Raw genomic sequence first — 11,526 nt, forward strand, 5'->3', positions numbered from 1 at the left:
AATCGTTAGTGGTAAATTGGATTACTTAAGGGGACGGCTCATCAAGAACTTGTTTACATTGGACTTGAAGACAACCATATTGTAGTCAGTTGGAAAGCAGGCAAATGGAAAAGAATTCCACAGGTGTGCAGTTCTAAGAAAGCCTTGTTAATGGAATCTGCATTTAGTTTCTGACAGATAAACAGTGGGGGAAATTATTGACAGTGGTTTCAGCTAGACTAAAGTTTTTGTGAAAGTTTGGTAAGGGTGGACCATAGATTGGAGCCCAGACGAGCACTTGCCATGAAAATAACGATAGAACAGATACAGGCAACGTCTATTCTGTGGGAAAGAGGTTGCAGAGAAGAGAAAATTGCATCATCTACTAGATTACGAAGTCTATTTTGAACTCTTTCGAGGCAGGATAAGTACTTCTAGCAGCTTGTGCTTAGATGGGGCAACAGTATTCCATACTTGGACATACTTAGCTCTTATACAGGTAGAGAATTGTATCAGCAATGAGATCTTCTGGGGCGGAAGAATTCAGATAGAAGACTTTTTCGTAAAAAGTTTGGCAAGGGAGACCATAGATTAGTTAGCTTGTATTTAATTTCATAATTTAGTAAAAGAAATAAAACTTCCTTTTTTACAAAAAAAAAAAAAAAAAAAAAAAAAAATCGCGACTATGATAACCACATCCAAGTTTAAAGCGGCCATAGTCAACTGATTACGTAGATATAACCATCTCCCATCTCTACATAGCTTGCTGCACTTTTGCCAAAGAATAAATTTCAAATAACTTGCCAAACATCGAAACAAATGTGAAGTGAATTTTTGATTCAATATGCATTTATCTACAACGTAACCCGGATGTAAGAGACTTCACTGGTCCCTACAATTTACATCGGGGTTACGTTGTTCATTAACACAGACTATAATTTGGGCCAGAAAATCTCATCCTTTTCCTTATATCCGGGTTACACTGTACTTATAGAGTTAAATAGTTTAACGTGAAAAGAGATCGCCTGAAAACATAAGTGTTTATAAATAGAAGTAATTAAAGTTTTACATTTCAGTTTTGAAAAATATAAAACTTGTGTAGTTGTAAAATTAAAATACAAAAACATGTCGCCATTAAAATTGATTTCATTATCACATTGAATATGCGGAAAATTCCAGCATTTCTTCGTTAGAACGGCAATTAGTGTTCAAGTAAAACAATACGACCCGTGCTAATTCCAAGGAATGAGAAATATTTCCATAACCGTTTTGATAAAGCTGATATTTTTCTGGATAGCAAAAAAAAAAAAAAAAAAAAAAAAAAAAAATTGGGTTTTTTTTTTTTTTACAGAAAAACAATACGCAGCCTACGAGTATTACCATTTCTATGAAAAGTGTCCATTATATTTTAAAGAACCACGACTCTTAAGAAATTGAAGTAAATATTACCTTTACCTACAACAGAACACCGACAAATCTGTTTTTAGGGAGTTTTCGGTGTTGCTGACAACGAATTTGATATTCAAACCAGTCGCAAATTTACCGTTTGCATGGTATTAACCCGGGGGGGGCATATTTTGCGTCATTTCACCGCCTTCGTTTACGCTACGCACGCTAGTAGTTTCTTACTGAAATGTACGTTCAAGCGCGCACACGTGTAGGTAGGTTTCACATGAATGGCGCACATTTTAAATTATTCAAAATACTGTTCATAAAATAAACTTTTACCTCATTTAATAGTAAAAGTAAGTTTTCACAAGCGGTTTACAGAAACATTTTTATGTTTATTCGTTCCTTTTTTTTGGAGGGGAGGGGAAGGATTATTCAATGCTAGAACTGGTATAGTTTAACAGTTGCTTCTGCAGTTAAGCCGTTTTTCCGTAAATAATGCGCCAACATTTACTGAGCAGAAGTACTGTTTACTATTTTACAAAAATTCTGTGTTTGCATGCGGAGGAAGGGCTGGTGGTGTTATGACGGCAGCCACAAACCCGACGATCGCCCTTCCACCGCCTCCAACAAAATGTAAACAGAATTTGTGAAATGTTAAACGGTATTTCTGCTCGGTAAATGTTTGTGCCTTGCTTACGGAAAACGGTTAAACTGCAATTCTATAATTAAATACCACCCCCTAAAAAAAAAAAAAAAATAAAATAAATAAAAAATAAAATAAATAAAATAAATAAAATAAAAAAACTTTTGCAAACTTTAATTCAAATTTCAGCTAAAGATTCCTCTGCGATGTGACAAGTCACTTTACTACGCGCATGAGCGTATTATATAAGAAAACACTACCACGCGTACTGCTAAAGAAGGCGGTGAAATGGCGAAAAAAATCCCGGGGATTAATACTATGCAAACGGCAGTCAGATTCATTGTCAGCGACCCCGAAAATCCCTAAAATAAAAATAAAATTAGTGCTCAGTGTTCTGTAGTTAAAGGTAACATTTACCGAAATTAATAAGTACTAATAGTTAAAAAGTAATACTGTGCTACAGCTACCTAGTACAGCATCTCTTGACACCATTTTTTTTTTTTTCACGTGTTTTACGTAACGTTTCGCTGAAGGGTTGCCAGATTAAGCTTTTCAAAGTCAAATTTCATTAATTTGATCTTTAAGCAGTTTTGCCTTCAAAAATTGTAGTTGGACTTTTTTCAAATCTGAACGCACTGACTAAGAAATAAACAGAATATTAGATTAATTTATGCATAGACTATTACGTACGCACCAAGACAATATTCTATGTTGATCTTGTTTGGTTTAGTAACCGCTTTCAAATTAGACTTTACAGGATAGTTTTTGCGTTGACAAAAACGTTCTAAATGAACTGATTGGATTTATCTAGGAGGCTGAAAATCAAAGAAAAGATGCTCAATGGTTTATCTACATCGGCATTGACTTATCCTAAGATTTTAAAAATAAATTCCTATGAATCGTTATTATACGACCTTTAATCGGTTTGAGGTTGCTGACAGATTTTAGTTTGCAGTTGTATCATGTTCTCAGACGAGGATACAGAGTGAAAGTGGTACCATTGGTAGTTTCGAACTGGCTGCACTCGGGCTATTGATCGACGCTGTTAGCTATTGGATCAACTAGTAAAATGGTAAGAAATTAAGACACTGGTTTAATATGGAATCTGCGATTAAGAGACTACGACCTTAGCAGGCCGTCTGGCGTTGCTCGGTCGTAAAATACGCTTAAATATATTTTAATTATAATTGCAGATTTCAATAGTAAAAAAAAGGGGGGCGGACCATCAGCCAAAATCGAAACAAACATTTAGCTCTCCAGTGTTATTCGCTACCATATAATAATGGTAGATATAAAAAATCTTTAAAAATTAACGTATAAATGTATGTTTTCGCTTGCGTGAATGGGCACTTCAGACTTATACCTGCCAAGTTTGATCCATTTAGCAGCTATTTTTACCGCCTAGATATTAAAGCAAATTTGTTCCGGATCTGAACCCTATAAAGTTGCAAGTCTTTAGGCCAAAAATTAAGTTTGGTAGAGACTGTTCTGCGCACAATCGTATACAGAGGAAAATAGAACTTATATTAAAAGGGAGCTGTGCTTGAAAGATCTAAGCACAGATCCGTATACGGTTAGATTCTTATATTCTCCAGATATTTAATGTATTCGTTTCATCTGAAGGTATTAAATCGGTACGAACAATTTAAATTTCATCTTGAAAACGAAAGACTAACACCTTTACGACAAGACATTTGCTTTCGAACCCATCTGTCAATAAGCTTAGAAATGCCTCACTTGTAAAATTCTAGATTTTGATGTGAAATATGAACAAGGGCGATGGCCATTAGTCGCGTGCTCTCGTGTAATGAATGAATGCAGGATTGACATAAAATTCTTAAACTAAAATGACCGAAAAATGGGCTGAAGGGACTTAAAAAGTAAGTAACTTAGAGTGACTTTAATGATCTTAAGGATGAATTGAATGATCTTAAGGACTTGAAGGCTTAAAAATAACTGGATTCCTTCAAAAACAACTTGAAGGATCTGGAGAATGAATGGCTTTGAGACTGAATGGTTGTAAAGTGGGTGATCATTTTACATTAAATGTATACAGAAAAGTGATCCCCACTTTATATCAAAGTTACAAACAAGTACAGCATGTAGTAAGAACAGATACTACACTGAGGTATTTATTTGCTCCCCAACTGAGCAAATTAGGCACAAGGCCGATTTTTAATGTGAGGAGTGAAGGGGAAATGGGGACCAACTCCCCGGGGTGTAGAGGAGCTGGATAGGGACAATTGGTATGAAGGGTTGCCCCTACATTGACCAAGGTCTTATATGTGGGGTTGCCCCCACATATGGTCTTTGCTCGCAGTATCTGCCAGAACAGATTCTACACTTTGATCTTGGCCAAAAGGCCAAGAAAAGCTTAAAAGGCTAAGAACAGCATCTATTAACAGACCTTTGATCTTAACCAAAAAGGCTAAGCACAAGTGTTACGGACAGAGACTTATAGAGTCGCTTGCACGCGACTAAAAACCAAGTCAGTTTTCGTTATGTTAACCTAATGCTATCAATGGTTTTATAGTCCTTCAAGTAAGTGATAGGTCAGGATATGCAGGATTGGACAAGATTTACCCACTAAATTCTTTAGTTAGTAGTGCTGCGAGGACGAGCATTATCATAAGGAAGGAGGAATCACTTTCTATTAACTACACTTAGTGTCGGGTAAACATGGCCGAGAACATTGCAGAAAAATGAATCTGAAAATTATAAAATCATAGTGAAATGTGTAACACGCATACAATTGTAGTGGTTTAAGATGACCAGCAAGCTTTTGAATAGATAAAATATACATTTTAATAAAATATACATATATAACTAGGAATTCCGAGATTAAATATGAAACTATGCCATAACAGCAGTTTTCATTTTATTATATTCGCAGCGGGGTCGAATTATGTACCTAGCATTGAATGGGTGAGATAGGAGTGCAAGTAATATTAATTTAAATTACTTTACAAAATCAAGGCGCATCCATCGAATCCAAAAGGATCACGGTGCACTCCTGTCCAAAGCATCGAATCCATCGATTTAGAAGTCGAAAAACATCTAAGTAATCTATAATGCTCGAGAAAACGCGATTATCTCCAAATACCTAAGACGGGTTATGCGAACGAACGTATAGAAAATAAACTCAAATTCAATCGTCAATCTGAACAGAGACGAATTCATTTCAGATATAGATTTATGTGAAATGCGGCTTGAATGAAGTTGCCGAGAGTAAAAACTATTAACGAGTTTGTAATCGGTTCTGGTTATGAACAAGTATTCAAACGAAACTGACATTTTTATGGATAGTGGGGGGGGCAACTCAAGTCCTTTTCAAGTTAAAGCGTGCGAGCTGTGAACTTTGTTTCCCGGGAGTTCATTTAAATGTTTGGTTATTTTATAGGAAACTATCCATATCGACTGGAATGGATCAGCTTTGAAAACTCATAAAAAAGCAGAATTAAATTAGAATGCAAAACCAGATGGAGTTAGATTAAAATAATTTAATTCACTTACCGATTTGAAATAAAAATTAAACCACTATGTTAAAAATAAAGTAATCGACTCATCCGGAAAGGTCGGAAAATTAGGCATTTGCCAATACAGTTTCATTAATTTACTCGGAAATCTCGTAAATATATAATTATAGTTTGAGTAAAGTACGAAGTTCGGTTGAGAACTTATACAAAATATTCATAGCGAACGCAAAATTCTTTGCCGACCTGTATAATTTTAACTTAAAAAATTTAATTGGAAAAATTCAGGCATTCAATGCAGTATGTTTAACAGTTGCGTAACCAAACAAACTTATCAATAACATCAAAATTTGATTTTCTATCGACATTTAGTTTCAAACTTATTTGAAAGGTTTCGTTGCTTTCATTTAGACCAGGATAAAAATAATGAAGGCCAATTTTTTAGGTGGTCATTAATTTTAAGCTCACCCTAATCCGACTGGCAACCACACCGGACTTTTATTATAGTGTTAGTACCGTAAGTCCGTTTTATCAGCTTTAAGCCCGAAAATATCGAACAATTAAATCGACCGTCATCTTCGACTCGCATTAGGCCAAGTGAAAGTAGCGAAAAATTTCGAAATTTATTTAGAGAAAATGCAGGTTGATAGAATCCTGCACTTGGTAGCAGTTACGTCATTGTTTTCTCCCTAGATTTTTGCCGTTAACCAAACTAAAATCCTTAATCTTATTTCAAGAGCTGGTTTAGCACGGAAAACCTTACCACCGAAATGTAGTTTGATTTTGTTTAACTTGTCATTTTATGGGTTTTTGTGAAGGGCTTGCCACTGACTTAGGGTTAGTAGACTGGTATTTTTAGCATATTGATTTGATATTTTGGTTTTAGTAATTATGTATGACACTTCTCTATTCGTGTGATTTCGTATTTTTAAAAGTCAAATTCTATTAAAGGAAAGTTTTTCTTGGACTAATTTTAATATCAATAAGTTTGGAAAAAGAAAAAAAAAAGACAAAATAAAAGATCAGAAAGTTTTAATATCACGAATAGAAAGTTGTACATTAGTCGTACCTTAATTTGCTGTACATGCAAAAGGCAAGATTTCGAAAGAAATCTAAAATAGTTCCCACACGTTAGGACAGAGTTCAATAAAGAGTGAATTCACGAGGGGGTAGCAGAGGAGGCAACAAACTAATGAAAGATACAGTAGATAAGTTACCTTTGTACCAAGTTTTGTATTTTAAAGTCTCACGTGATCTTTTGTTAATCTCAAATATTCGGTTTTTACGGGCTGTTTTGCAAACAATATGGCGACCTAGAGTTTTCACAAGAAACAAACGTGTCGCCATATTTAATACTAAACAACTTATGAAAACTGGGCAATCGAGATTAAAAGTAGCATTTAAAACAAAGGATTAAGTCAAGTACAAAAGTAACTTATTACCTGTGGCAACATTTACTTGTATATATTTTTGCCTCCTTTTGTTTCTTCGCGTCTCTAAAATCCCGAATTCTGCGTTTTAGAAACAAATTCCTGATCATAATCAAATCTGAACTTCAAGGTATTTTGTTGAGCCCACAAAAAAGCAGCTGCCGATTCAGATTTATAGATTTTGTAAAAGGTTCATAAAAGCTATCGTATTTACAGATAAAATATTTATACTCGGATAAAATAAATTTACAAAAACAGCCGAATTGGATTTCAGTTCGCCAAGTTGAAAATCTAAATTCAAGCGAAAAATTGAGTATCAACTTCATTTTTCGTTACAGATTTTATAATTAGAAACAGTTACGAGAAGTAATATCGCATACATGAAACGGTTAAGGACGATATGAATTTTCAATCTGGAAAAAAAACTGTTTGACAACGTAGGATACTAAAGTTGGATCAACCGAACCAAATAATGTATGTTCAGGCATTTAAATGAATGTGAGAGAGTATCGATAGTTTTAAAAACGAGATCGAGCGAGAATGATATTTATAATGCATTTTTCCAAAGGAAAAAAAATGAAAAGACTTGGTTCTGAATTTTAAAGTAAGGAACGGTTGTTCGTATTTGGATTTAGACTATTTTTCTCTTCGTGTTATTTGCGCGACGCTTTGGTTGATGTAACGTCGAACTTTGAAATCTTCACGAAATTTCGAGCGAACCAAAACAGCGTGCTGCCTCAGTTGATTGGATTTTTTACGGAATGTGAATATTCTAGAGTTCAATAGACACCTGAAGTTTGGAGGTTACATCGAGTGAAACGTTGTGCAAATAACGAAAGACAGTAGTCCGAAGAATCCAAGTACAGAAAGACTATCAATGGATTAAGAGAAGACGATCCAGACGGTCATAGGACAATTGACGTGTGAAGGAGGGTGTATGAAGTTTAATATTGATTGCGCAGCTAATTCACAGATCATGAATTCATATGTAATACTTATCACAGTCCTTCATTGGAAACGTTCACATCACGGTGACGCAGATTCTTTAGTGTTGTGACTTTCGAGAACTCCGAGCGCTTCTTGAACTTTGTTTTTAAGAAAAACATTAGAAGTTAACATCTTCACCATCTCAGAAATATCTAAATCTGACAACATTCCACAGATTTTGGGGTCCAAATTCGAATATCTCTCTTTAATTACAGATTCAAGACTATCTCTAAGCATTTCCTTTTGACCAATTTTAGATGCGCCATTGCATTTTCCTCTTCCTTCGGCCTGACCGGCGGGTAACCTGCCAACACCCGTGATAACGTGCCGCAACGGCTTAGATTGGAAGCCAGAAAGTGTGCCATTATGAGGCAAGTTCGTTGCTAGAGGCCTACCAGTGATGGTTATCGGAGTGGCCTCTTTCTGGAGAGGGGTTTGTCTAGAAAGAGAATTAGGATTGTGGACGCTAGTCTGGACTCCCGCTAATATTTGTGGTGCAACATCTATATGCGGGTTCGTAGAGAGATATGGGCCAGTGGCTGGACTCGCGGTCTGCCATTGGGTTTCCGGTTCGGTCATCAATTGCGGTTGATAATATACTTGATCTTGAGGTAGAGGTGGAGCGTAACAGTGGACGTCATTTGGTTGGAATAATGAGGCCATGCGTGGTGTTATGGTCGAATTGGATATTCGTGTTGCGTGCATTTTGGTTAGTAGCCGTCTCCGGTCTTCTTTGCGCTGTGCGTTAGATATAAACATTTGTTTGGAGTTTAAGATGATGCCTTGCAACTCGTAAAGAGCAGCTGTGGCAGCAGCAGGCGTAGAAAAGCAAACAAAGCCGAAACGTTTTGATCGACCATTCTCCCTCATAACCTTGGCACTAGTGATTTCTCCGTAGCTCTTAAAGGCATCGTACAAGATCAGATCATCGACGCTCTCGTCCAAGTTTTTCACGTAGAGGTTAGTACGGCTGCGTTGCTTTTTTAACTCGGCTTTCGTCAGTGAACGTGCTACATAAAGTTGGCAGTCATGGAACTTTGTACCGTTCATAGTGGATACGGCAGTCTCGGCAGATTTAGATTCCTTAAAGTTTACAAAGCCGAATCCTTTAGACGTGCCGGTATTGTCAGTCACAACTTTAGCGCTGGTTATTTCGCCGAATTGCTCAAAGAGAATTTTTAATTTGCCGTCGTCCAGTTTGTCGCTGAAATTCTTAACAAAAATACCGAATGGATACAGTTGCTTTCGTTCTGTACTCGGAACAAATTTGCCGACATAAAGGTTTTGGGACATGATCGGTTTACCATGGAGTGCCTTAATGGCCTCGAGAGCCGCAGCACCATCCTCAAAGTGGACAAATCCGTATCCTTTGCCGATTATTTCATTAGTGTTGACCTTACAGGATAGAATCCTGCCGTATTGGGAGAAGCAGTGGTGGAGATTTTCTGCGGTAACATCCTCATTCAAGTTTTTTATGAAGACGTTACCGACTCCAGACCTGCGAAGGGAAGGATCCCTCATTGACCACATGATGCGCATGGGTCGTCCGTGTTCAGATTTAAAATTCATAGTATCTAGTGCTCTTTCGGCATCTTTGGAAGAGAAGAAATTGACGTAAGCATACCCAAGAGAACGTTTAGTAAGTTGATCCCGACATACGCGAACGTTATAGACTTGAGCAACTGATGAAAATATCGTATAGAGGTGTTGTTCTGTTACATTCGGTAGCAAATCACCTACATAGAGTGTCTGATTACGATGGCAGGTACTCATTTTCTTAAGAGCTTTTGTAAAGTGGAAGTAGGCTTAGTTTAAGTAGCAATCTTCTCGTTTGGCGGTGCTATTAGCGGAAGTACCCGGTGCTATGCATAAACTGCCCTGTTTGTGGAATCGTACTCACGACTATTTATACATCGTCGCCAATTTTCTCGCTATTTTTATTTTTGCATAAAATCATTTCTTTGTAAACGCACTATTCATAATGAAATGAATAGAAATTTTAAATGATGGTTGAAGAAAAAAGCTTTCTTAGTGGCGAATCCCGGTTAAATTGGCAAGCTGTATTTATCAAATATTTTAGATAATATTTTTAGAGGGAAAAGCAATTAATAATTTGTTAAAGAAAAATTTTATTTAGGAAAGACTTCTGGTTAAATTAATAAGCAGTGTTTATCAAATATTCTAGATCAGATTTTTAGTCGATTCTATAAGTCACTCCGTCGGTCGGTTGGTCCCGTCGGTTGGTCTGTCGGTCGGTCTGTCGGCTTGGACTTTTTGGTTAAGATCAAAGGTCTGTTGTTAATAGATGCTGTTCTTAGCTTTTTAAGCTTTTCTTGGCCTTCGGGCTGGGATCAAAGTGTAGAATCTGTTCCGGCAGATACTGCAAGCAAAGACCATATGTGGGGGCAACCCCACATATAAGACCTTGGTCAATGTATGGGGCAACCCTTCATACCAATTGTCCCTATCCAGCTCCTCTACTCCTCAGGGAGTTGGTCCCCATTTCCCCTTCACTCCTCACATTAAAGATCGACCTTGTTCCTAATTTGCTCGGTGGAGGAGCAAATAAATACCCTTTTCTTGGCCTTTTGGCCAAGATCAAAGTGTAGCATCTGTTCTTACTACATGCTGTACGTATTATGATATAAAGTGGGGGATCAGTTTTCTGTATTAATTTAATGTAAAATGATCACCCACTTTACAACCAGGCAGTCTCAAAGCCATTCAATCATTCTCCAGATCCTTCAAGTTGTTTTTGAAGGATTCCAGTTATTTTTTTAACATTCAAGTCATTCTTAAGGTCATTCAATTCACCCTTAATTTCATTACAGTCATTCTAAGTCATTTTACTTTTTATTTATTTAAGTCATTTCAGCCATTTTTCGGTCATTTTGGTTTATCTTTAAGAATTTCATGTCAATCCTACATTCACGCATTCATTCATTACACGAGAGCCTGCGACTAATAGCTATCGGCCTTGTTTCGGCTAGGGGATAAATAATTTGTTTTTGTCCCTTTCTTTTTTATTCTTAACTTATAAGAAAATCAAACTTGCTTTTATAATAGGAATATTTTTTTTACAAATAATCAAATCAAATTTTTTGTTGGGGGAGCGTTCTACTTTTTTACGCATTGATGATTTTACAGGCTTGCCATTGAAACTTAGGGTTAGCGATGAAAGATATTTGGTTAATTCTCTGGACAAAATGCTTACAAACTTGTGTAACTAAAAATCTGGCAGAACCTAAACAGTATGAGGGATTGTTTTGTTTTGTTTTTTTGTTTTTTTTGTCTTGTTTTTTATAAACAATGCTTGGCAGTTTCCGATTCCATAACCGGAATCCGTCACCAAGTAGAACTTTTCTCTTTTACCTAAATACAGGCTGGAATAATAAAAGTGTCGCCATAAAGAAAAAACACTACAGCTTTATTTTAAAACTTTTATTGAAAAATCAATTCAGGTAACTTGATTATGCAGTAGAGCTGATATATATTCACTGTAGCCGCCTTCAGCCTCAATTACTACCTCCATACCGGTCCGGAACTGGGAGCAAGACTTTTCTACAAGCGCCGGTGGGAGCTCGGCGAATACTCGGCGGATGGCGGAGATCAGGCTGGCTTT

General features: G+C 36.6%; 3 pseudogenes; 1 reads left to right on the plus strand and 2 right to left on the minus strand.

Moving 5' to 3' along the window:
- Positions 1 to 4,212: 4,212 nt before the first annotated feature.
- Positions 4,213 to 4,389, minus strand: LOC145274920 (U2 spliceosomal RNA; annotated as a pseudogene).
- Positions 4,390 to 6,502: 2,113 nt separating this feature from the next.
- LOC145270098 (polyadenylate-binding protein 4-like pseudogene) lies at positions 6,503 to 9,777 on the minus strand (annotated as a pseudogene).
- A 698-nt stretch (positions 9,778 to 10,475) lies between these two features.
- Positions 10,476 to 10,602, plus strand: LOC145274192 (U2 spliceosomal RNA; annotated as a pseudogene).
- Positions 10,603 to 11,526: the final 924 nt, after the last annotated feature.

The sequence above is a fragment of the Euprymna scolopes genome, chromosome 4, assembly GCF_053919585.1.
Source record: "Euprymna scolopes isolate OS-2025 chromosome 4, ASM5391958v1, whole genome shotgun sequence".
Classification (NCBI taxonomy): domain Eukaryota; kingdom Metazoa; phylum Mollusca; class Cephalopoda; order Sepiida; family Sepiolidae; genus Euprymna; species Euprymna scolopes.